This window comes from Dryobates pubescens, chromosome Z, assembly GCF_014839835.1.
Source record: "Dryobates pubescens isolate bDryPub1 chromosome Z, bDryPub1.pri, whole genome shotgun sequence".
NCBI classification, from domain to species: domain Eukaryota; kingdom Metazoa; phylum Chordata; class Aves; order Piciformes; family Picidae; genus Dryobates; species Dryobates pubescens.
In genome coordinates this window covers 67,000,864-67,026,825 of record NC_071657.1, presented here as the reverse complement: position 1 = coordinate 67,026,825, position 25,962 = coordinate 67,000,864, and the positions used below count along the sequence as shown (strand labels likewise).

The 25,962-nt window shown below is 43.1% G+C and overlaps 1 protein-coding gene across 3 annotated transcripts in view; it reads right to left on the bottom strand.

The window, feature by feature from the left end:
• The window catches only part of PLPPR1 (phospholipid phosphatase related 1), a 186,674-nt gene that overhangs the window by 125,394 nt on the left and 35,318 nt on the right, over positions 1-25,962 (bottom strand). For 2 of the 3 annotated variants that reach the window (XM_054178638.1, XM_054178640.1), the window contains exon 2: positions 22,789-22,870. The exons of the other annotated variant lie outside the window; for it this stretch is intronic. The gene's annotated coding sequence lies outside the window, so the exon portion shown is untranslated. The remainder of the gene's footprint in view (positions 1-22,788; positions 22,871-25,962) is intronic. 3 annotated transcript variants of the gene reach the window in all.

Genomic DNA, 25,962 nt, shown 5'->3' with positions numbered 1-25,962 from the left:
TCAAAGGTCTTTTCCAACCTGGTTTATTCTATTCTATTCTATTCTATTCTATTCTATTCTAGTCTAGTCTAGTCTAGTCTAGTCTATTCCAGTCTAGTCTATTCCAGTCTAGTCTAGTCTAGCCTATTGTTCAGGTGCTAAGCATAGCTGTAATTTGCAGGCTGTGTTCCTAACAAAATACTGTCTGTCCTGTTACAGCTGCTGAAAAGCCATAGAAAAGCCAGAGAGTGCATTCAGTCAATTCAGCAGAATCACAGCTACAAGCCCTCTACCTTACCCAGAGGAACTTAACACCACTTGGCAATCCACAGTGCACTGATCTGGTATTAATGATCATGCAACCACTGCCTCAGTGCTGACGAGTATGAATTGGACCCTGAAGACCTCCGCTTGTATGCAGCGGCTAAACATTTTTACCTGCTTCTACTGGCAAAACTGGAATGTCTCCAAACCCCACCTCCCTGCATGTCCTGGCACAAAGGAACAAAAAATCAGCAGGAAATTGACAGTGAGATGGATGACAGTGGGGAGGAGGAGATCCACTGTAATGAGTTTGGTCCTGTGGAGCAAAGCTCACAGTAATAAAGACTGGCATAAAGGAGTCCCAAGATAAGCAATACAACAATTATCACAACAGGAGGTATTTGGTCATAAGAGAATGACTGTGACAGCTAAACATAGCCAGCTTCCCTGAACAACATGTGATACTGCTTTTCAAGTGTTTTGGAAGTCTGTATTCTTTACAACTTTGTTCTCCTGAGGGTGTTACTTTCAGAAGGATCTTTTCTTTTTGGACCTGTTTGCAAAGACGTATTTGACCTCCAAGATGCAAAAAAAACCAACCCCAAATTGTCTCCTCTAGCAAGGGAATGGAAGTATTTGGCATGCTGGTGATAACAGCAAGCAGCAGGATGGAATCTAAGAACAGTTAAATATCAGGTTTAATCATCAAATGTTTCTAGCATGGAAAACTTTGGAAAGGTATCAGGACACTTGCAACTGCTACATCTAGCCAACCACACCCACACATTGGCTATTAACATGCAGGTGCCTTTTCCCATCTTTTGAGTGACCAGGCATATAGCGTGATACATCTTCCACTCTTAGTGGATATACACATAAAGGAACAACTGAAAAGTAACCATGCTCTCATCTCTCTTAGAAACCTCAAAAGGGCTTTTTCATACCATTTTCACCACAGTAGTAACCATGTAACAGTGCAAATAAGGCCCACAGCTGTTATGAATCATAGAATCAACCAGGTTGGAAGAGACCTCCAAGATCATCCAGCCCAACCTATCACCCAGCCCTATCCAATCAACTAAACCATGGCACTAAGTGCCTCATCCAGGCTTTTCTTGAAGATCTCCAGGGACCGTGCCTCCACCACCTCCCTGGGCAGCACATTCCAATGGCAAATCACTCTCTCTCTGAAGAACTTCTTCCTAACATCCAGCCTGAACCTCCCCTGGTTCAGCTTGAGACTGTGTCCCCTTGTTCTGTTGCTGGTTGCCTGGGAGACCAGTCCCTGCTTGTCTACAACCTCCCTTCAAGTGCAGATTCACCATCCAAAACTTACAATTGACATTGCTTTTTGAAATGATCTATGTGTCTCTCAGTGTTGATGTGTAGTCATAGCAGGATCTACAGAAAACCTTAAGGTGTGGTAAGAGGCGTTCCATGACTTTTGTATTCCTACTGGGACAGTCTGGCTGCCGCCAGTGGTTGCTACCAGTGGCTGCCAGTAACTTCAGCTAGGTGGGATTTCACATTTGGTTTTTACTGAGACATTGCTGTCAGAGGAATAAAATTAATTCCATGGTATCTATTATCAGGCAAGGTTTTATAAGAGACTAGAAAAGACAATTTGACTTATAGATCTCTGTCCTGGAGAAAGTCCTACCCTGTCTAGAAAGCAGAAGGCAAGAATAAAACATTTTCTTATCTATTACTGTTTTAGAAAGGCTCCTCACAGAATTTATACCATTTTAGCTCAGTATTCTCCTATCAAATCATCACCAAACATGAACACAACTGATACCAGCAGAATGTGTTCCTTTGAACATCTCTGGATGGATCAAGGGCAAGTAGAAGTCTGTCAGCAAATGACATTTCCAGAAAAGTTAAAAGGTGCAATAGGATTTGTATGAAGAAATATGAATGCAAGAAAATCAAGGGAAGCAGACAGAAAGCACTAGAAGAAGGGTTAATAAGAAAGGCATGCATTAATTGTCACAGAGCATGGTTCACTGAAACAGAAAAGACAAGCTGCCAAGAGGGTGAAGAACATATCTGGAGACACAAAATATGCAGATAAGGAAAACGTGAGAAATGTGAAATTCAAGAACTTTACCCAAGACTTGCAAGAGGTTGAAAATGCAGGGGGGGGGAAAAAAACCACCCCAAAACATGAGGTGAAACATCCAAACTGGCACCTACTCCCAAAGATTACAAAAGAAAAGTAGGCCTAAACTCCTTTCACCACTGTCAATCAAGCAGAACCCCAGAGACACAACAGAACTCAGCAGCCACCATGATAATTGGCTCCCCTGTCCAATTCACACAAGACTCATGCTGTTTAATATACTTATTAATGAGACATAAACTTGCCTTTGTTAATGGCCCACTACAGAGAAAGGGGTCTCCCATTAAATCAAGTGAAAACACACAGTGCTAATAAAATCCCATTGCATTTTAACTCACCTACACAAATTTTCCATAAATCCACAAGCTTAAGAGGAACTGAATGAATACACAACCATGTAGATTACAGGCAGCCTGAAGAATAAACTCTAAACAGCAGAATTGCAGAACTGAGGGGGAAAAGTGATATTAACATAACCAGTGCCTCTGCAAGGATGCCAGACTTGTCTTTGTCCTGACCAGGCCTAGAGCTTTATCCGTCACAGCTATCCGGGCAGGTAGAAACCAGGTAACTGTTCCTCTGATACTCTTTGGTGCAGCGTTGCACTGTGGTGTGGTACAATGGCTGTTACTGCAATACTTCTGGCATATTTCTTAACAACAAACTCTCTTCTGTAGAGCAAACTGCCTATGAACCTAAGATAAAATCACAGCACAGACAAGTACAGTTGCAGGGTGAGAGTGGAGACTTTGAAATCATAGGCACAGGGTGATACTGGAGGTGTCAGGACAGTAAACAACCCAGCAGTAGTCCTGGGCTATTGAAACACTGAAGCCAAGTTTGTTCAGCACTACAAAGGAGAAATATGATACATAGAACAAATTTAGATGTAATACAGACGTGTGGAACAGTAAAGCAAGGATGGGTGCTTGTCTGTGTTTCAAAAGGTATGAAGATAATCCCAAGTAAGCCCCAAATGAAACCATTAACATCAGTGTCTCCCTTCAGCCAAGACCTAGGATGTTTCTTGCCTACCATCATTTCCTCTTCTTGATCAAGGAAGCCCCAGAGGGGCATTGGGAGGGCCAGTATAACAAGGGGAAGGACAGGTAATGATAAGACTATACATGGCAGTTTTACTTGATTTATGCAAGGGAATTACTTAAAAAACAGGTAAATTGGACTTCTAGTGTAAGTGCAAACACAGCACTAATGATTGGTGCATGGTGTCTAAACTGTGAAGACACTGACTAGAAAATAAATCCTTGGCTCTGCATAGGAGGTGTATTCCTGTAGCCTACATAAGCTGCGGGGTAATAAAAGGAAACAACCCAATATCTGATGAATTAAAAAAAAATAAATAAAGTCTTATGTGTCCAAAATATATTCCTTTTTAAAACATTGTCTAATTCCTCCTGGAGCTACTAGTTACAGAATATTTCACTAAGTGGTATAAGAGGGTTTGGTAGTGCCCAGGACCTCACATATTTTCCAGTAGTATCTTAAGTTGTTCTCATCTCAGAAATGTTTGTCTTTGATTTAAACATCTTCTGTTCTCCAAATGAATATTCTATTCTATTCTATTCTATTCTATTCTATTCTATTCTATTCTATTCTATTCTATTCTATTCTATTCTATTCCATTCCATTCTATTCCATTCTATTCCATTCTATTCCATTCTATTCTATTCTATTTTCTACACCCATTTTCATTTTAGTTGATGATGTTACTAATTTTCATACCTAAGTCATGAAAGCTGGTGGTTATCCATAAATCAACAACTCCCAAATGGTATAAAGCAAGGTAGAGGCACTTTCAAGAGCCCATAGATAAGAAATTACAAAGGGACCTGGGGGTACTGGTTGACAGGAGGTTGAACATGAGCCAGCAGTGTGCCCAGCTGGCCAAGAAGGCCAATGGCATGCTGGCCTGTGTCAGGAACAGTGTGGCCAGCAGGAGGAGGGAAGTCATTCTGCCCTGTGCTGAGCACTGTTTAGGCCACACCTTGAGTCCTGTGTCCAGTTCTGGGCTCCTCAGTTTAGGAAAGATGTTGAGTTGCTGGAAGGTGTCCAGAGAAGGGCAACAAAGCTGAGAAGGGGTCTGGAGCAAAAGCCCTGTGAGGAGAGGCTGAGGGAGCTGGGGTTGCTTAGCCTGGAGAGGAAGAGGCTCAGGGGAGACCTTCTTGCTGTCTCCATCTACCTGAAGGGAGGTTGTAGCCAGGTGGGGGTTGGTCTCTTCTCCCAGTCACCCAGCACCAGAACAAGAGGACACAGTCTCAAGCTGGGCCAATGGAAGTTTAGGGTAGATGTTAGGAAGAAATTCTTCATAGAGAGAGAAATTGGCCATCATTGGAGGTGTTTAGGAGGAGACTTGATGGGGTGCTTGGTGCCATGGTTTAGTTGATTAGATGGTGTTGGATGATAGGTTGGACACAACGATCTTGAAGGTCTCTTCCAACCTGGTTTATTCTATTCCATTCTATTCTGAAGGGTGCCTACAAGAAAGCTGGGGAGAAACTTTTTAGGGTGTACGGGAGTGATAGGACTAGGGAGAATGGAGCAAAACTAGAAATGGGAAGATTCAGACTGGGTATTAGGAAGAAGTTTTTCCCCATGAGGGATGCCATTCAGAGGGACCTTGACAGGCTGGAGAGGTGGGCACAAGCCAACCTTATGAGGTTCAACAACACCAAGTGCAGGGACCTGCATCTGGGTTGAAGCAATCCCAGGCACAAATCCAGGCTGGGCAGGGACTGGCTGGAAAGCAGCCCTGAGGAGAGAGACTTGGGGGTGCTGGTGGACGAGAAGCTCAACAAGAGCTCTCAGTGTGCACTTGCAGCCCGGAAAGCCAATCAGATCCTGGGCTGCAGCAAGAGAAGTGTGGCCAGCAGGGCAAGGGAGGTGATCTGCCATGGTTCAGTTGTTTAGGTGGGTTGGATTGGTTGATGGGTTGGATGCGACGATCTTGAAGGTCTCTTCCAACCTGGTCTATTCTATTCTATTCTATTCTATTCTATTCTATTCTATTCTATTCTATTCTATTCTATTCTATTCTATTCTATTCTCCCCCTCTACTCAGCTCTGCTGAGACCTCACCTGGAGTACTGCCTCCAGTTCTGGAGCCCCTATTACAAGAGGGATATGGAGGTGCTGGAAGGTATCCAGAGAAGGGCCATGAGGGTGAGCAGAGGGCTGGAGCACCTCTCCTATGAGGACAGACTGAAGGAGTTGGAGCTGTTCAGTCTGGAGAAGAGAAGGCTCAAAGGTGACCTCATTGTGGCCTTCCAGTATCTGAAGGGGGCTACAAGAAGGCTGGGGAGGGACTTCTCAGGATATCAGGTGGTGATAGGGCTAGGGGGAATGGAATGAAGCTGGAGGTGGGGAGATTTAAGCTGGACATAAGGAGGAAGTTCTTCCCCATGAGAGTGGTGAAGCCCTGGAATGGGTTGTCCAGGGAGGTGGTTGAGGCCCTGTCCCTGGAGGTGTTTAAGCCCAGGCTGGATGAGGCTCTGGCCAGCCTGATGTAGTGTGGGGTGTCCCTGCCCATGGCAGGGGGGTTGGAACTAGATGATCCTTGTGGTCCCTTCCAACCCTGACTTATACTACTGCTACTATTCTATTCTATTCTATACTCAGACATTCTGAAATTATGAGAAAGATGCTCATAATTCATACTATTTACTTGAAAATTATTATTTTAAATGTAACACTGACTCATCTTTTCCTGTTGTTTTTTGTTTGTTAGGTTTTGGAGAGTACCTCTTCCTATCATAAAGCTTTCTGCTGCAAGCATTGTTCATACAACTTAAAAAGGCAAGAGAAAGAGATTTTGTAACCACTGGACTCCAGGTACAAAGACTTTCAGATAAGCATTAAGCATAATTCTGCAAATCATAGAATCAATAAGGTTGGAACAGACCTCAGAGATCATCAAGTCCAACCTATGAAAACTCACATACTATAACCTTATCATCAAGAGAGGTGTTACATGCATAGTCCTTGGAAGCTGGAAGAAGAATGGAGGTGCTTGTATTTCCTTTCAGATGGTAACAGATCTCTGCCTGTCTCTCAGTGGATGCAACACAGGAAGGGTTTTTGCAGTAGTGCACTCAGAAATGTTTTTTCTCCTGGAGCTCAGCTGTTTTAACCAGCCCAACACACAAGTTCAGTGCTGCTGCAAGTGTGGAGGAATGGCTGCTTAACACCACTTTCACAAGTGACATTTTGTTTTGAGACACTGTAGAAGACAGTTTAGGATATGAGCTGCCAAGAACAGGCTGCCTATCTGATTTAAAACCACTGGAGTGAAACATGATTATTACGCTGTTTATCTCCATGCAAATCAAATGCCTTCCTTCTCTCACCCACATTTACCAAAACAGCTTCTGACTAACAAAACCTGCTCTCTTCCAGTTGTGATGATAATCACAAAGGTCTAACTGGGAGGAGAAGTGCAGTGGAGAATGTCAGTCTGACTTCCTAATATAATGCTGCAGCAGAACAAAAGATGGAAAGCAAGTCCCAGTACCCAGAGAAATGTTATAAAGTTGTCTTTTGTTTAAACACAGACTGACAAACTTGAGGTGTGAAGGGAAAATGGTTTTGTGAAAATGGTTTTGTGAAAATAATTTCAAGTTTTAGGGAATAGATGTCTTTGTTTCACCTTCAGTTTGCATAAGCTTAGTATGGTTTTAACAGTGTTATTTTTCCAATCCAAAAGAAAGAAGAGGCACACAGAAATTAGTGTGTCACCATCATAACCCTCACTGACCTTACACCATGGCAACTTCTCAGGCTGAGGACACTGATCTCTGTTGCCTGAGGTAAAGAGCTAAATGGTGCAAGAGTTGCCTCCTACACATGCAGTGAAAAAGAAAGGTGACAGAAACCAAGTGGTTGCCACTCTCAAACTTGCAGCAGCCACATTTTCTTTGCATGCCTTTTCTGTCTTTTTAGGTGCAAGAACAGAGTAAGTGTTAAGTGTAGGCTTGCGTACTGTAGACTGCAAAACATCCTCCCAGGGGCCATGAGAAAACCTCATCTAAAATTAGATCAGGTAAAGTAGTAGAGAACATAGTGCAATTACATAGTGCCAGCAAAGTTAGGAATAATTTAGCTCTGCAAAAGTGTGCCTTTCAAAACCCAAACTTTTCACCAGAAAGATGTCTGGACTTTTCAAATCCCTTTTCCTACCCTGAGCTGACAGAGAATGTGTTTTTGCACGTGCTTGTCAGGGATAAAAGAGAGGAAAGAAGTCAGAGGCCAAAGGACCTCAAACCCCTGTTTTCAAAACAGGAATTTTAATTTTCAGCTCAAACACTTTGCAAATGTACTATGGGTAAAGGCCTTTTTAATTAGACCAAAAAGTAAAAATAAAAATACACAAGTAAGCAAAGTTTTCCACCCTCCTCCCTCTTCTACTTTCCTCTTGGGAGTTTAAACCTGTTATCTGAGGCTCGACAGGGTTTTCTGAGTATGTCAGATAGCTATTTTTTCACATAATCTTTTGGTTTAAATATTTAGGGTTTCACAGGTTCTCAGTAATAAGCACCTACCTCAGTGAACCTTTAGTTGGCTTGGTGAATGTGCCTTCTCTCTACATTTAGCATCAGTATTTTAGGATTTCTATTCACCTTGGCTCTGGAAAGCAGAGGGAGGGCTGTTAACATAAAACCAAATAAACCCTAGGACTGCTTTTTGAAAGGGTAGGTTGTTCTGCAAAGGTAGTTTGGACTAATGAATAGGTTCTTCTGGACTGCATTTTTAAACCTATTGCCATGCCACAGAAGTGAAAAAGACTACTTCTTTCAGCTGTGGTGCATCATGGCAACCACTGAAAACAACTCACCCTTCCCCAAGGTTACTATATTCTTCCTTGCTATTCCCTGATGAGTGAAGTGGAGGCTGTATACCTCTGGGACCAGGTTTTAATTCTCTGCTTGTTCTACTTCTGTTACAGTTCTCCTTGGAGAATTTGATTTGTAAGTGCCATCAAGCGAAAACAAACACAAAGAATAGAGATCCACATATGCCACACATCCTGGCCTGTCTAAATACTCCTTGCTTTGATATAAATATTTAAGTGTGTGTATATATACATGCATATATATATATCTATAAAAATATTGTAAATAATAAATATATTAGGATATAAAGATATTTATTTTTAGTAACATTATTCCTGCCTCACTTGAAAATATACCATGTTCCTCTCTTCTGCACTCCTCCTCCCATCCTGTCCCTCTTCCTTCCATCACCCCATCTTTCATTGCTTGTTTTCAGACTGAATAAGCAAGGCACCAGCCTGCCCTACACCAAAGCAGCACCCAGATTTTTCATGCCTGGAAAGAAACAATCAAAAAACCAATCCTCTTTGCCCATATTGATAGAGGCAGGAACTCATGTGACTGTCATTTCTGTCTTACACAAAGGGTTATTGGTGAGCCCAAAACCAAACCAGTCCCCAGGAGCTGGGGATAAGGTTGTTTCCCTCATTTTTCAGTCCTGCATGCTGGTTCCAGATTTATGAATCAAGGAGACTGACAGATCTGTTACACTCATGCTTTGGAAAATGCTCTACTACAATGGAAACCAGGTAACATTTCAAACCCACTTGCTGCCCATTTCTGATGATAACCTGGCAGCAAACACACCTATATGTTCCTACATAGCACACCCATACTATAAGTCTGGTTTTGCTTAGGACTCTAAACTGAGCAATGTATTAAGCCTAATTCTACCAGAGTTACAGTCAAACCCAAATTACAGTCAGATTCAGCAACAGCCAAGATTTTCATCCTTCTCTAGCTAAGGGTTTGAAGCAAGATAAAAGACATCTAAATATATTTCTCACATCAATAATCACCGTAACAAACATACCCCCTCTTGTGCAGGTTTCTATAGCAGAGATCATGAAACTGTCACAGAGAGGGCACATTCACAGCAGTGGTGATACAACTTACTCCACCCTGCAAGGAAGCCAGATTCCCATTGCACTGCAGCTGGTAACAACCATTTTAACACCTACTATGATCCCTACTGTCAGAAACAGGGAACTGGCCACTTTTTTAAGGAGTCACTCTTGTGGGTTTTGTTCATGTGCTGAAACACCCCACAGGAGACAGAAATAAAGCTCAGACTTGCTAGTAAGCAAATACATCCTCAGGCATAGTATTTTAAAAAACAAAATGTGCAAACTTTCAAAGCCAGTATCTCACACATGATTTGTTGTTTTCTGAAGCCACACTGTAAATCCCAGGAGTTCATTTAGCCAAGGTAGCATAAACCAAATGCTGGGCCATGTGGTATGAACAGACGGGTGCTGAGGCAATGCCAAGAGAACCTGCAGGAGCTCAGCATCACTTCAGCTCTGATCCTCACAAGAAATACAGCCTCCTTCAAGATAAGCAAGAACCTTCACTGCCAGACTTTAGGCCACATCAGACCTGTAATCAAGGAAAAATCTGAAAAATAGAGCTCTGTATCAGAGCAAACTGCAAAACTTCCAAGAAAGTGAAGCCTACTATTCTTTTCACTTTGTCAGATTTTCCTTATTGTTATATGCTCCAAGGAGAAGCATTCACACATAGAAAATTAGAGTTCTTTACATTCAGTGGGCTTAAAACTTATCTGATTTGGACTCTGAGAGGCACAATACCTCTCTTTGATGAATTACCAAAAGTGAAGACTCTTTCAGCAGGAATAGAGGCTCAGATTTCCCAGTTTAATCTCAGACAAAGTGACTTGAGGGAGTAACTGAATAGGACAAAATAGCACTTAGAAACTAAGAAATTATCATATTAAGGTGTGTTTTACAGATGGTTTCAGAAAACCAGTACAGAGAGTGACTTGTTCAATGAACCACATAATTCAGATACTACTGAGCAATGGAAACTCTTGATAAACTCATGAGGCTTCAGTTCCACTTTTAACAGCTGCTGCATGCAGACAAGCTTCCCATATGCTTCTTTGGGTAACTTAAATGGTCTTCACTTCTGCTTTTTCTCCATGTGCCTATGCACAAATTCTAAACTGAGAAGTCCTTTGGGCACAACCAAGTCCTGATTACCTAAAGGTGGGGTGGTTTTTCACAGAATCACAGAATCACCAAGGTTGGAAGAGACATCAAAGATCATCAAGTCCAACCTGTCACCGCAGACCTCGTGACTAAACCATGGCACCGAGTGCCTTTTAAAGAGTTTGCTATCACAACTAGGATTTAAAGAACAGTAATCCAGGATCTGGCAGGAGTGCCATTTCCAAATGTTATTCATTGGCCTGTTAATACTTTATTTTCATTTTTCAAACTTCACCCTGTCAGTAGTATTGATTTCTGCAGCCACTCTATTCAGACAGTGCTTAAGTATTTGCTTGAGGAGGGCAGAAAGCCTGTGGGCTAGCACAGAATCCAGAGACTGAACTTCATAAGTCTTCTCAGCCCTAGAAAAGCCCCACCACACTGCAAAGTATAAAACGCTCTCCATTTACATTACTGCTTTTATCCATCACATTGTTCACTGATGCCAAAAGCACCACTTAATCCTTCTGTGTGAACTGGTTCCATTGTAGACTGTTCTACAGATGGAATTCAGACCTCCATTACAGAACCATAAAATGACTGAACTGACATCTGCAGTTCCTCTGTGTTTACACCAGTGGAGGATCAGGAGGTGATGCTTTATGAGTAGCTGTACCTGTAACACCACAAATGGAACAAAGTGATTGTGTATTTTCTGGGATAAAGTAGGCCTCCATATACCCTGCAGCACATTAATGAAAGCAACATGAGCTTCTCTTTGATCAAGACCTGCCATGCCAAGTTTTACAGCATGCCACAGGAGTCCAATAATACAAAATAATTTCAACTGTCACGGAGCAAGTTTTTACTGTCTTTTCCTTGCGTTTTGCTGGGAGTGTGCTAAATCCTGCCTGCTGCATTGCTAGTCTCTGACACTCACTGAGGACGTAGTGAAGGCTCCAGCTGATTACAGACATCAGATCAATTTTTAAACATCAAAAGTTCTTAAATATCCTCAAGGTAATATTATCCCTCTCATATAAGACATATTAGCTCACATAAAAGAGAGGCTTCATCACTATGGAGGTTTTCAGAACAAAAGTACACCATAGGAGCTATGTGTGCTCATGGGAATAATGTAAATGCTTGGTAAAATCAGCTCTTACTCATAGTACCAAGCATTTAGCCTGCAATAAAACTAATAAAACCCCCCACAAAACCCAACAAAACCACCATACACAATCACCTCTACCACCAAAACCCTGAAAAATGATTGAAGACACCATCAAGACTTTATTTTCTGAAAGCATCCAATTTATTAGGGAAATTGGAACACTAATGCATAAAATCTTATTTGTGAAATGGAACAAAAAAATTCCTGAAACAAATGAAGACCCAAAGCAGAAATAACTTATGGCTCCCTCACAATATGACCAGAAGCTTCAGAGGACCACCATGAAGAAGCCACTTCATCAGTAAAGAGCTAACCAAGTACTAAAGCAGATGGAGTGTTTCAGACCAAGTGTTTCCTCATCTACACTCTTGATAAACACATCAAATGACTACAGTTTTAAGTCTCACACAGGATCACAGTATCACCAAGGTTGCAAGAGACCTCAAGGATCATCGAGTACAACCTGTCTCCACAGACCTCATGACTAGACCATGGCACCAAGTGCCACGTCCAATCTCCTCTTGAACACCTCCAGTGACGGTGACTCCACCACCTCCCTGGGCAGCACATTCCAATGGCCAACAACTCTCTCTGGGAATAACTTTCTCCTCACCTCAAGCCTGAACTTCCCCTGGCACAGCTTGAGACTGTGTCCTCTTGTTCTGGTGCTGGTTGCCTGGGAGAAGAGACCAACCCCTTCCTGGCTACAACCACCCTTCAGGTAGTTGTAGAGGGCAATGAGGTCACCCCTGAGCCTCCTCTTCTCCAGGCTAAACAATCCCAGCTCCCTCAGCCTCTCCTCACAGGGCTGTGCTCAAGGCCTCTCCCCACCCTTGTTGCCCTTCTCTGGACATGTTCAAGTGTCTCGATGTCCTTCCTAAACTGAGGAGCCCAGAACTGGACACAGGACTCAAGGTGCAGCCTAACCAATGCAGAATACAGGGGCACAATGACTTCCCTGCTCCTGCTGGCCACACTATTCCTAATACAGGTCCCTCTCTGTTTGGGAGCTCTCCAGCCACTTTGGAGTACAATTGTTATCCTTTGAACAATAGTTCCCATTAAAGGTAAGCCGCATGGGAAGTAGAAGCCATGTCTCCCAAATCCCACTCCATTTCCCCACCATTATGATACCTTGAAAACTGGACAACAGCAAAAAACCCAAATGAAACCAAAGAAAGCCAAAACCAACAAACACACAAACCCCAACCAACCAACCAACCAACCAATTTCCAAAGGTGTTCACGATTTTTTTTAGTCCTGCTGACATACCTTACAAATGGCAAATTACAAAGTACATACTTCAGAAGCCAGAGCTGTAAAATGATCCAGGCACAGCACTGTTAACATTACCACAGTCTGCAAAGGTCCTATAGAATAGAATGGGATAGAATAGAGTAGAATAGAATAGAATAGAATAGAATAGAATAGAATAGAATAGAATAGAATAGAATAGAATAGAATAGAATAGAATAGAATTAACCAGGTTGGAAGAGACTTTTGAGATCATAGAGTCCAACCTATCACCCAACACCATCTAATCAACTAAACAATGGCACCAAGTGCCTCATCCAGGCTCTTCCTAAACACCTCCATTGATGGTGACTCCACCACCTCCCTGGGCAGCACATTCCAAGGGCCAATCTCTCTTTCTAGGAAGAACTTCTTCCTAATATCCAGCCTAAACCACCCCTGGCACAGCTTATGACTGTGTCCTCTTGTTCTGGTGCTGGGTGCCTGGGAGAAGAGACCAACCCCCACCTGGCTACAACCTCCCTTCAGGGAGTTGGAGACAGCAAGAAGGTCTCCTCTGAGCCTCCTCTTCTCCAGGCTGAGCAACCCCAGCTCCCTCAGCCTCTCCTCATAGGGCTGTGCTCCAGACCCCTCCTCAGCTTTGTTGCCCTTCCCTGGTCACATTTAAGAACTTCCTTCCAACACACTGGCACAGAAACAAACAAATATTCCAAATAATGGAAAGCAGACAACAAGCAGCAACCTTGTTTGAGATTAATGAAATCACAGAAAGCAAAATTGTGACAAACAGGTCATGTCCACAGGAAATGCAGACTCCTAAGGGCTATTTAGTCTTGAGAAGACTGAGAGGGGATCTGATCAATGTCTATAAATACCTTAGAATGTCAAGTGGAGGGGGCCAAGGTCTTTTTGGTGGTGTGCAATAATAAGACAAGGAACAACAGGTTCAAACTTGAACATAGAATCTTCTTTACAGTGAGGCAGAGCACTGGAACAGGCTACCCTGGGAGATTGTGGAGTGTCCTTTTCTGGACACATTCAAAACCCATCTGGATGCATTCCTGCTCAGACTACCCTAAGTGATCCTGCTTCAGCAGGGGTTTAGATCCAAGGATCTCTGGGGGTCCCTCCCAACCTCTAACATATTGTGATACTGTGATGGAAATCCTGTCCTGAACCTACTGGGCTGTCTCCAGTCCAGAATAATCCTAGGAACATAATGCTTTGTCAATAGCTGCCCTTAACCTGTGTGATGCACATGAGTAGTGCTGGACAGACAGCTTGGGAATGCAGGTCTCAATGACTCTAAACAGATGAGAATGAAAACATGAGTGAAAAAAACAAACAAACAAAAACCCCCAAAAACAAACTATGAGAGAATGAATGAAAGTAAAATAATTTACTCAGAGGTTTTGTTAATAAAGGCCTTGCCTCCTAAAAAGGACACAGAAAATGTAGTAAGGAAGTTTATTTAAAAGCAAGTTTATTTAAAAGCAAGTCAAGGACTAGGAGAACTTAAGTGTGGAAAAGAGAAAAATAAACTTTCTTATTTCTAGCAGCTATGCTTTGAGCCAGCTTACCACCCTGGGAGCCACTGGACACAGTGGAGTCCATGAATCTTTAATAATGTTTTCTATGAAAACCAGAGCAGTTGCATAACTGCATTCACATACCTGGCAAATTGCTGCTAAATAAAATAGAGCAGCATGCTGCCCCTTTTTACCTCTTAAAGCCATTTCTTTTTGAAAAGTCATATCATTGCTCCCAAGCAGAATTTCTGAACAACAAACCTACTCGCTTCTATTGGAACACAACGTGGGTTTTGTTCAGGTCTGAGACAGATACTGGCGTTTTGAAAAGGATGCCATTGATTGCAGCAATCATTACACAACAGATATTCCCTGAGCCTGCTGAAATCAGCTGGAAAAACAGCTATCACAACAGGACTATATTCAGCATAACAATGCCCTTTCCTCTGTGAAAAATACCTGTCAGCTGATGAGACTATACTTCACAGAATCATAGAATCAATACGGTTGGAAAAGACCTCAGAGATCATCAAGTCCAACCTGTCACCCAACACCTCATGACTACTAAACCATGGCTTCAAGTGCCACATTCAATCCTCTTTTGAACACCTCCAGGGATGGTGACTCCACCACCTTCCTGGGCAGCACATTCCAATGGCCAACAACTCTCTCTGGGAATAACTTTCTCCTCACCTCAAGCCTGAACTTCCCCTGGCACAGCTTGAGACTGTGTCTTCTTGTTCTGGTGCTGGTTGCCTGGGAGAAGAGACCAACTCTTTCATGGCTACAACCTCCCTTCAGGTAATTGTAGAGAGCAGGAAGGCCTCCCCTGAGCCTCCTCTTCTCCAGGCTAGTCAGAAGTGACCAGCTGCATCATGACAAATGCAGAACAAGAGGGCACAGTCTCAGGCTGCATCAGGGGAGGTTTTGGCTGGAGGTTAGGAGGAAGTTTTACACAGAGAGAGTGATTGCCCATTGGAATGGGCTGCCTGAGGAGGTGGTGGATTCGCTGTCACTGGGGGTGTTCAGGGCAAGGCTTGACAGGATGCTTGGTTGCATGGTTTAGTTGATTAGGTGGTGTTGGATGGTAGGTTGGACACGATCATCTTGAAGGTCTCTTCCAACCTGGTTTATTCTATTCTATTGCGATGAAGGCTCAACTGATGCCAATGTATCTCTTTAAAAACACAGAATCATTGAATCAATAAGGTTGGAAAAGACCTCAAAGATCATTCAATCCAACTGGAACAGGTTTCTTAACAGCTCCACAGGAAACATGTTTGTATCCACCAGCAGAGAGACAGCATCCTTTTCTCCAGAGAGATTTCTTTTCCATGCATGAAAGAAAAGCCAGTGGAATTTGCTAGTACGTGTTCAGATTTGCATGTTCCTTTACAATACAAAGAAATGGCTGTTTATTTAGAAGAACAGCTCTGCATTTGACAAAACATAATGAATCAGCTCTAAATGTTTGACACCTGATGAAGAAGCTCTTGAACACATTTATTTATCACTCCTTCTTGTTATTGCAAGGCCTCTGTTTTATGACTTGTTAGGCAGTCCATGGAAACGGTTGAGCTGGCACATTTTCTGTAACACATGCAGATGAAAAACAACTCAAGGAGCGAACAACATAACCAAGTATCTCCAGGCTTACACTCATTTATGCTGCTCATCCAGCAACTTCAGCCTCTGGAGAGCTCTGCTATCCTCTAACAGATCAACACCTGCCCCCAGCTTGGTGTCATCTCCAAATTTACTGATGATGGACTCAATGCCCTCATCCAGATCATCAATAAAGATGTCAAAGAGCATGGGGCCCAGCACTGATCCCTGGGGCACACCACTGGTGCCTGGCCACCAGCTGTATGTGGCACCATTCACTACCACTCTCTGGGCTCAGCCTTCAGCCAGTTCCTAACCCAGCTCAGAGTGCTGCTGCCCAAGCCATGGGCTGACAGCTTGGCCAGGAGTTTGCTATGGAGGACAGTGTCAAAGGCCTTCCTGAGGTCCAGGTAGACTACATCCACAGCCTCCCCACACCCATCAGGTGGTCACCTGATCATAGAAGGAGATCAGGTTGGTGAAGCAGGACCTGCCCTTCCCAAATCCGTGCTGGCTGGGCCTGATCCCTTGGCCATCCTGTAAGTGCTGAATGATTGCACTCAAGATGACCTGTTCCATGATCTTGCCTGGCACTGAGGTCAGGCTGACAGGCCTATAATTCCCTGGCTCATCCAACTGGCCCTGCTTGTGGATGGGCACCACATTGGCCAGCTTCCAGTCTTCTGGGACCTCTCCAGAGAGCCAGGACTGATGAAAAATGATGGAGAGTGGCTTGGCCAGCACATCTGCCAGCTCTCTCAGCACCCTAGGATGGATCCAGTCTGGTCCCAAGGACTTGTGGGGATCCAAGCAGCTGAGGAAAGCTCTAACTACTTTCTTCTGGAACACAGCGGAGCTATACTGCTCCCTGCCTCCTCTGCCAGCTCTGCAGGCCAGCTGTCTGGAAGACAACCTATCCTGCTATTAAAAATTGAGGCAAAGAAGGTGTTAAGTTCCTCTGCCTTTTCCTCATCTCTTGCTACTATATTCCCCTCTGTGTCCACCAAGGAGTGGAGGTTGTCCTTGCCCCTCCTCTTGTCATTAATGTATTTATAAAAGCATTTTTTGTTGTCCTTCACAACTGCTGGACACCTGCTGCTGCTAAGGAGGAAAATCAATGCACAAAGACTTTCCTCACCCCTGAAGGTAAAGATCAGTACTCAGAAATTCAGCACTGTGCACCTCTTCTAAAAGGCCTGCTCTTTCCATGTTTTTGAGACACCTGATGGGGACTCTGGAAAGACAGTATCTGTTCCCACCCCTGGCACTACACTGACAGGTAGCCAAGTTCACACAAGTCACTTCATCTCTGAGCTTAATGGCATTTTACTTTTCATAGAATCAATAAGGTTGGAAAAGACCTCAGAGATCATCAAGTCTAACCTATTACCTAATACCTAACACCTCATGACTGACTAAAGCATGGCTCCAAGTGCCAGATCCAATCCTTTTTTTAACACCTCCAGTGATGGTGACTCCAACCCCTCCCTGGGCAGCACATTCCAATGGACAATCTCTCTTTCTAGGAAGAATTTCTTCCTAACATCCAGCCTAAACCTCCCCTGTTACAGCTAGAGACTGTGTCCTCTTGTTCTGGTGCTGGTTGCCTGGGAGAAGACACTAACCCCCACATGGCTGCAGCCTCCCTTCAGGGAGTTGGAGAGAGCAATAAGGTCTCCCCTGAGCCTCCTCTTCTCCAGGCTAAACAACCCCAGCTCCCTCAGCCTCTCCTCACAGGGCTGTGCTCCAAACCCCTCCCCAGCTTTGTTGCCCTTCTCTGGACATGTTCCACCGCCTCAACATCTTTCCTAAACTGAGGGGCACAGAACTGGACACAGGACTCAAGGTGTGGCCTAACCAGTGCTGAGTGCAGGGCAGAATGCCACCCCTGCTCCTGCTGGCCACACTGTTCCTGATGCAGGCCAGGATACAAACACTTCACAAATTTGCATGTCATAATTCAGCATTTTTCATAATTCAGCATTTGTAATTCTAAAGAAATTCATCCAAAGGAGCCTGTGAGCTAGATACTCTGCTATTATCCCTCAGATGAAAAGGAAAAGCACATTATGACAGCTAGGATACAGCTACTCAAGTTGATTCTATGATTCTATGATTTTAAGTGCCATAAAATGGAGTGAAGCACAGCAAAGTGGTTTTGTGTGTTTGGTGTACAAAACAACAACAAAACAAAGCAACAACAACCAAACAACAACAAAACCCAGCAGAAAACCAAGCTTTTCTTATTCACTCCAGACCTCTTAAGAGAATGGTAAAAATGCTTTTCTTCTTTTTCTTTCCCCACCCCCAAGCCATTTCAGTACAAAAATTCAGAGTAGCCAGTGTCATTGCAACACAAAGCTTCTTGTGACCCATTGCTGGGGTTACATTGCTGCAAAAAAATAAAAATACAACAAAAAGCAGAGAAAGCAAATCCTCTGCAGCCCTGCTTATATGACTGCTCTTATCTTGTCAGGTACACTGGAGACAACTGCCAGAGTTAAAAGGGTAAGTTGTGACAGCACGGAGAAAAACTCTCACTCAAGCTGAAAAAAATCATACTATACTGAGGAGAAACACAGGCTGGGGTCATAGTGGCTGGAGAGCAGCCAGGCAGAAAGGGACCTGGGGGAACTGGTTGACTGGAGGCTGAACATGAGCCAGCAGTGTGCCCAGGTGGCCAAGAGGGCCAAGGGCATCCTGGCCTGCATCAGGAATAGTGTGGCCAGCAGGAGCAGGGAAGTCATTGTGCCCTGTACTCAGCACTGGTTAGGCCACACCTTGAGTCCTGTGTCCAGTTCTGGACTCCGCAGTTTAGGAAAGATGTTGAGATGCTGGAAGGTGTCCAGAGAAGGACAGCAAAGCTGGGAAGGGGTCTGGAGCACAGCCCTGTGAGGAGAAACTGAGGGAGCTGGGGTTGCTTAGCCTGGAGAAGAGGAGGCTCAGGGAAGACCTTCTTGCTCTCTACAAATCCCTGAAGCCAGGTGGGGGTTGGTCTCTTCTCCCAGGCAACCAGCACCAGAACAAGAGGACACAGTCTCAAGCTGCACCAGGGGAGGTTTAGGCTGGATGTTAGGAAGAAGTTCTTCCCAGAAAGAGAGATTGGCCCTTGGAATGTGCTGCCCAGGGAAGTGGTGGAGTCACCATCATTGGAGGTGTTTAAGGAGAGCCTGGATGAGGCACTTGGTACCATGGTTTAGTTGGTTAGACAGTGGTGGATGATAGGTTGGTCTTGAATATCTTGAAAGTCTTTTCCAACCTGGTCTATTCTATTCTATTCTATTCTATTCTATTCTATTCTATTCTATTCTATTCTATTCTATTCTATTCTATTCTATTCTATTCTATTCTACCCTACTCTACTTTATCAGTCTCTAGATTGCAGTCAGATTTTAATTAATTAATTTAGTTAGTTAGTTATAAATACACAGGGACATTTCCTTACAAAATTTCTGGAGAAAAACATTAAGCACATCTTCTGGGAGAAAAAAAACCACAACAGATCCAAAAACCAACCAACCTCAAAGATAATCCCTCTGTACTCTTCTAAAGACTGTGTCTTCTTGTTCTGGTGCTGGTTGCCTGGGAGAAGAGACCAACCCCCACCTGGCTACAACCTCCCTTCAGGTAGCTGTAGACAGCAAGAAGGTCTCCCCTGAGCCTCCTCTTCTCCAGGCTAACCAACCCCAGCTCCCTTAGCCTCTCTTCATAAGGCTTCTGCTCAAGGCCTGTGTACTCACAGTAAGAGTTATTGTGCAACCAGACAAAAGAGCTCAGGCCAACTGTAACAAACAATTCCTGCACTGAAGCTAGCAAATTTAGCTTCTCACAAAGGGCATGCAGATCATGCTCTGTTCTGGTTCATTTTAAAATGTCAGCAACTTTCTTCATTCTGGCAAAAAAAGGATGTAATCCTCTAATTGGTAGGGAATGTAAAGCCCCATTCTAGTTAAAAGCACAACCAAGCCATGTTTCCCCTAAGCTATTAGACTGACTGAATGAAACTGCTGATTTTTAATCAATGGGTTCTACTCTGTCCTGTTTCACATCATGGCCCTATTAAGCCACCTGTTCATTGGTGTGAGACATGTTTCTTTTTCTTTCCACACAGACCCATTAGTAATAATAGACCTCCCTCTATTATTTTTTCCCTCCATTAAGGCATTTCAAAGGCTGTCTGCAATAAGATTATCATCTGCAAATGTTTTTGTACAATTTAATAGCATGGACTCCAGTATTATATTCAAATAATGCATATTACATTTCATTTGGCATGTGGGAAAATAAAATGAAAGGATGAGTTTTGAGGCATAAACAGGATAAATTGATAGGATTCTACTTCATCATATTGAATAATTACATCCTGGCACAGTGCCCAAAGCATATTCATCACAAAGAGACTACACTATACAGCACACTGCCAAAAATCTAACTTCCTCAGACAAAGGCTAGACGACTCTGACAAATCAGAAGTCTTACAGATTTGGTTGCTGTGGCTGCATTAGAGGTACCTGAAAATTTGCTGAACTGTAATTCATCATTACCAGTTCATTAATAGGGCCCACAAACATATAAGCCATTAATTACACCTATGTTGTGCAAGTGTTCACATTGCACTGATAGCATTCCTTACATCTCCCAGCTTGCAATAGGTTCCCCTTTGGGGCTGTTCCTCAGCCTGGTTTAAGGGCTGAAGAAGGCTGTCATCATTGTTTACACGGTAAGGAATCACAGTATTGTTCCCATCCTGCTGCTGTGGTGAGGCTGGGCCATCTGTGCAACTTAGAAAGAATTTGCACTTAGCAGATCCCTGTCTTCCTTACGGTTTTGCTTTGGAAATATGCTTCACTTCTGGCATTGTCTTAACTGTTTTATTCTGATCTGCAAGAAGCATTCCCAATGCCCTGCATTAACCAAAAATGTATCTATATAAATAAATAATTAGCACCAGGCACCTAATCCACACATCATGAAAGAAAAAGACTCAGTTCACGGTTGTGAGAGCTCTGCATTTGTCAGTCCTGCAGCAGATGCCATTGTTGGCTGCGTTTGCTTGCCCTGCAGAGTTGCCAAAGAGGATATGAAGTCAAATCCATCATTTTCAAAATGCAATTTTTAGGTTTTTGGTGGGTTTTCTCACAAGAGGCATTCTGCTGTATGCCCACCCCATCATTTTACTCAAGTTAATTCCCATGGGAATACCATTCACAAGACTCAGCATACCATGCCCAGTGAAACAAACAAATAACAACCTGCCCTGGGATCCTGCATTTGAATATGCTGCCAACCAAAGCAATGGGCTAAGATTCTTCATGTCTTAAGAAGAAGTCAAAGTAACCTATGTGGATATATATTTTTTTTCCTTATTGAAGTGAAACACGAAAGACTGAAGTTAACCAATACATAACTACACAAATCCTCTTCCCCCCTCTTCCATTTCAACAGCCCTGGCTCAGAGACACACTGCTTAAATCTGAGCACGAGAAGCAATCCTAAGTGAAAATTCCTTCCTCCTCCAACACAGAGGCAGGACTGCAACTTATGCATGGTATTACCCCAGGCAGTCATCAAAGCATTGTACTGCTCTGCTTGAACTCACACCTGAGGCCAAAAGTCAACAAGCAGTAGGCATGAGGACAAGGGGTTTATATTACATTTTGGGGAGGATAGGGTTAGCATAGAGGAGTACTTTAAAATGTCTTTTGCCTTTGTAGTGTTTGAGGCAAAGCATTGTCACCAAGCTGCAAAGGATGCAGCAGGGCAGATGAGGCTGGAAGAAAGCCACAACACGTGATTGGCACAATATGGCAAAGCAAAGGATAAATCTCATGCCTACAAATGATTAATTTCTTAGTCTTGGAGAGGTTTCTTGTCTAAGGTCTGTCTTGAGAGGGAGCAGGCAGAGGTGATGTGTTTCCCAGTTATTTCATTTCCAAAAGGAAGATCAAAAGAACATATTTCAGCCTATTAAACTCAGCCTTCCTCCTTCTCAATCACAAGATTTCTCCTTTAGGGAGGTCCAGAAAACACAAAGCTTTTCCTTTGCTTCTAACTGATGCTCAAAGACTTTTTTTGCTTGTTCTGGAGTCTAGCAACATAAACATTCCTGAATACTGTATGGCCAGCTTGGACAAAATGATGATCTCAAAGTCAATACAGAAATAAACACAGAAGCTCAGAACTGTTAATTCATATTACAGAAACTGCATACACAAAATAATAAGGCCATTGTCAGCCAAAAAAAAACCCCACACTCTGTATTGGCTAGTTACTTGCCTGGAAAAATACTTGAATTACAAGTTCAGCCTTATACTTCTTGCACTGCATATCTTCCATAATACAGAGTAAGATTTTCTGCATATGAAAATCAAGAAAGATATGGCTCTCTGAGGATCTAGAAGACACAGCTGCAGATCTGCTCTCCATTTACAGTGATTTTTTAGCTGCAGAATGTGACAGTTCCAAAGTTTGTCCCCCTCAACTAATTCTCTCTGTGACAACTTGAACAAGAAGAAAATGCTCCTCCTGTTTTAAGGAGCATAATTAAGATTTCACCTGTCCAAAACACAGAAATTAAAAGGGGGTTTGCATTACTTTTATTTCCTGTTGATTGAGATCTGAACTTGGAACTGAACTAGTCACAATCAGTTACTGCTCTGACTTGAGACAAGAGTGACAGTTCTGGTACTGGGCTTTTTATAGGCAGCTAAGATCAGGCAACTGCCTATACCTAGCCACAGCAAGACTGTAAATCAATCTTTCCAGGTCACATATACCTTGCAATTACTGTACAAAACACCCACCCAAATCAATGACATCTTCACAAAAATAACTGGAGTTATACCTGGATGTCTTAGCACATATACCGAAGGCTGAGGCTGTGTTTGGTTCAGTTTAGAACAATCTCCAATACGTTTTAGTGTTCACTGAAAGGAAAGAAAAAAGAGTTTATTAAAGATAACACAGAGTTTAAAAAAGTAAATAAAATTTGGCAAGGGCAGACTGATCTTAAAGCTGTTTATATATTAATGCCCTTTTATGGAAGAGTTGAAAGTGGTTTTGTGTTTTTCCCCCCCCCCCCCCTGTTGAAGCCTGAATAAAAGCAATGCAATGGGAGTGCTGTGCTCTACACATTATGTATATGGGCTTGTAAATTTCTCAAAGCCATAAAACATCTCTTCTGCATAGGAACAATGCTAGGAAGATGAAAGGCTAACAGACTAATGAAGAACACATGGAACTGCTATTAATGATCAGAATAAAATTAGTCACCTTAGAAACACAGTAATGTTTGTTCCCAGCCTGGCATTGTGTATGACTCCTTCCCAACTGAAGAAAACAACACCCAACCCAAACAACTACAAGGCTGAACATCTAATGATAATGGCAGTTGAAAGTACCTGTATTTCCTAGTGTCATTTACCAATCATGCCCGTTTTAAATGCCATCTTTACCATACTTGCACAGAAATTCCCAACTCCATAACAGTGCTGCTGAAAAGACTGAATTAGGAACAAAAAGACATCCTTTTAATGTGCACTGCTGGTCTCCAAATGTAAAACTTTAAAGGAAATTTTTGACATCCTACTCCGATTTCACCTTCTCACACAGATGCAAAAGGATCTCCACAAGCAGGCAAGCTTTATTTTATCAACAGAAGGGTAGGGACAGCTGTCCAACTTTCCATTTGATGGCAAGCAAAGTCTGAAGATAAAGAGTGACCCACTTAAAATGTGTTCCACTTTAGATTTGAGAAGGCATTACCCCAGTCTGACTGCAGGTGATTTGGTTTGAAATTTGAAATTGCTTTATCTTTTGCTCAGCAAGGGCGAGGAGATGAAAAGGATTAGAGACCCAAACTGTGATTGAGACCAGAATGTGTTTCTATTTTCTGGCACCTTAAGAAGACAGCAGCTCCTATTGCTACTCCTTTACATCACTGCAATTTACAGCAGTTCTCCTCTTTTTTTGCCTCTCAAGTGAAAACATTCCTGTTACCATTGTGTTCAAAGGCAATTTGCTGAGCAACGTTCAACAGTCCCATTTGAATTCTCCCTTGATTGAAACAGTGAATTATTGTCATCGGCTGCCGAGAAACTGTACCTCGTCTGGAAATTCACACTTTGACAGAGGCTGTCAGCACATTCCTGTGTATGTGTGCAAGCTGAAAGCTGGTATTTCAAAGGGTTGCATGCTAGCACTATAGAGGATGACAGCAGGCTTGTAGGTGACTATACAGACAGACACCTGGCAGAAAACCCACATCTCTCGACAGCTTTACACACTGCTTCCACTTCCACCTGCAAGCTCTGAGAGAGACTATCTGTAATTGACATTGCAAAAGGACACACTGCAACACAGCCAACGGGTAAATGGGAGAGACCATGAAGCCTGTGTTTAGTCATGCATCACTGCCTGAATCAAGATCTATTTACAGGCCTCCTGTAACACTGTCATTACAGTGCCTATCTGTTGTTCTGTAGCACAGATAAAAGTACAGACCGTGCCCTCTAACCAGGACACAGCCTCAACAGAACATGAAGAAAGGCAAAAATTAATTGCTCTAAGCAAGTATGCCTTTTAAAAGTTGCTTGTCTAACCCTGCATCATAAAAACACAATAACTGGATTTAAAAGTGTCTTCTCACTTCAGGGTATTTTCCTTGTTACTCAGATTCTTACAAGAACGCATAGAGGAAAAGAGAAAAAGGAAGAGAAAAAGCAGAAAAGGAAAAGGAAAAAGAAAAAAGGAAAAGGAGAAAGAAAAAGAAAACAAAAAAGAAAAAGAAGGAAAATAAGGAAAAGGGGGAAAAGGGGGGAAAAAGGAATCATTGACAGCTAAGCCATTAGTCAGCTACAGAAGGGTCATTTCACAGGTACTAGGAGCATGGTGAAGGAGATTTCACTGAGGGAGACACACCTGGTCAGGGTGTTTCTGAGAGTGGCCTCATAACCAGAATAATTTGAGAAGTGCTTCCTGTGGCCATGAACTGCCTGGGAAAAAGGGAGTGTATTTTCTCTGTTTAGACCCAGCATTTACAGAATCCCTAAGCACTTCTGAGGAAGAGTTTCACATAAATCTGTTACAAGCCTTTTCCCCTTGAAGACCTGGGCAGCCTTTGTGCACGTTTTCAGGTCATCCACTGGTCAGATATGTTTATTCCAAAGGCCATGGCAGATGATTGAGGTCAGCTACTCTAACCCTCCCTACACAGCTGAGGCAAGAACTATATCCTCTGGGTCTTGCACAATGATTCAGCAGTTTTTTGCATAGTTTAGATATATTTTTGCTACTGCTAAAGAAAACTTCAAAATCAAATTTTTAACTGCATCCTGACAAGAGTTTTTAAGAATGAAAGGGATATTTATTTAGAGAGTTAAAGGTGCTTCCTTGACAAAGTGTGGTAGTAGGTTAGCCTTGGACAAGGGACAAATTTCCATCCACTTCTCAGACTCTCCCACCCCTCAGGAAAGGGGAAGAAAATAGAAGAACTCTCATGGGCTGAGGCGAAGACATGGAGATACCTTAACAATTACTGCCATAGACAAAATTGATGTGGGGGGAGATTAGTTTGCTAAATGAAATAGGTAGTGAAATACAAAGACAAACACCTCCCCCTGCAAACTCTCAGTCCTTGAAGCAGAATGGTGTGGCAAGAACATAGTGGCTTCTCTCTGACTCCCTGCTGACACTTTCTCCATGTGCTGGGCTCTGCCTCCAGGCTGCAGTACCTGTCAGGAAATCTGGGCAGCCATGGGCTCTCTGCAGGTGATAGGTCAGGTCTGCTTCAGTCCTAGGCAATGCTCACCACTGTTTGCCCCAACTTGCTCTCTCCCACCTTGTTCATCCTCCTTTTCTCCCCTCACTCCTCTGCTTCTTCAGCAGTCTCAGACTGTGCCAGGGGAGGTTTAGGATGGACGTTAGGAGGAAGTTCTTCCCAGAAAGAGAGATTGGCCATTGGAATGTGCTGCCCAGGGAGGTGGTGGAGTCATCATCATTGGAGGTGTTCAAGAAGAGA